The sequence below is a fragment of the Atractosteus spatula genome, unplaced genomic scaffold (genome assembly GCF_055471065.1).
Source record: "Atractosteus spatula isolate fAtrSpa1 unplaced genomic scaffold, fAtrSpa1.hap1 Scaffold_54, whole genome shotgun sequence".
NCBI lineage: Eukaryota > Metazoa > Chordata > Actinopteri > Semionotiformes > Lepisosteidae > Atractosteus > Atractosteus spatula.
Genome location: NW_028296884.1, coordinates 103,667 through 104,437, shown reverse-complemented (window position 1 = coordinate 104,437; position 771 = coordinate 103,667). Strand labels below are relative to the sequence as shown.

The window sequence follows — 771 nt, the reverse complement described above, 5'->3', positions numbered from 1 at the left end:
GCATAAAACCAAATCAAGACCTCTTTGAGTGTCCCAAATTACATGTTCTGTAAAACAAGACAGGAAAAAAGGTACCGCTGGCATTCGGATCCAGGATCTCCTCTTTATGAAACAGGTGTTTTAACCAGCTTTACCACAGCACCGGCAGAACACTATTCTTATACAGGTGGGTACCCACCCTCAAACCTTTGTTCTCCCGCTACTTTACCTTTGCCTACTGTCCTGTCTCTCTCACACATGAAGAAGACTCCACGGCCGAAACATTGTGTTCTCTTTCTTCTTTTTTTCAGCATGGAATAAACCTATTACCTATTCTTATACAGCCGCTTGGACACACCGCTCTGAGACATCTGAGGTCGATGTGCGCTGAGCCTGGTCGCCGAGCAAAATCATGCCCAAGGGGAAGTGGTATGCGAGACGAGGTGGCTGAGTGGTTAAGGCGATGGACTGCTAATCCATTGTGCTTTGCACGCGTGGGTTCAAATCCCACCCTCGTCGGTTTATGTCTTCGACTTGTGATCCGTTTCTAAGTTGGACTTGCTATCTTTATCTACTGTAGTAGAGTAGTAATATTTCTAGCGTTGGCTGAATATGGCTTACAGCAGTAGCTGACAGATATAGTCTCTTAATAGGTTAAATTTATGCTTTGTACTGCTTTCACCTGACATTAATAGTAGTCCTGATGAACGATTTAGGGACATGGCGCATCTTGAAAATGTTCTTGTTAATTTCAGTTTGGAAAAAATGCACTCACCAGAAGCAGAAACTGGT

At 44.0% G+C, this 771-nt stretch overlaps 1 non-coding gene across 1 annotated transcript; it reads left to right on the top strand.

Annotated features, from left to right (window-relative positions):
* The first annotated feature begins 416 nt into the window (after positions 1-416).
* Positions 417-498, top strand: trnas-gcu (transfer RNA serine (anticodon GCU)). Its single transcript has one exon. It is a non-coding gene; the product is annotated as a tRNA-Ser (tRNA).
* Positions 499-771: the final 273 nt, after the last annotated feature.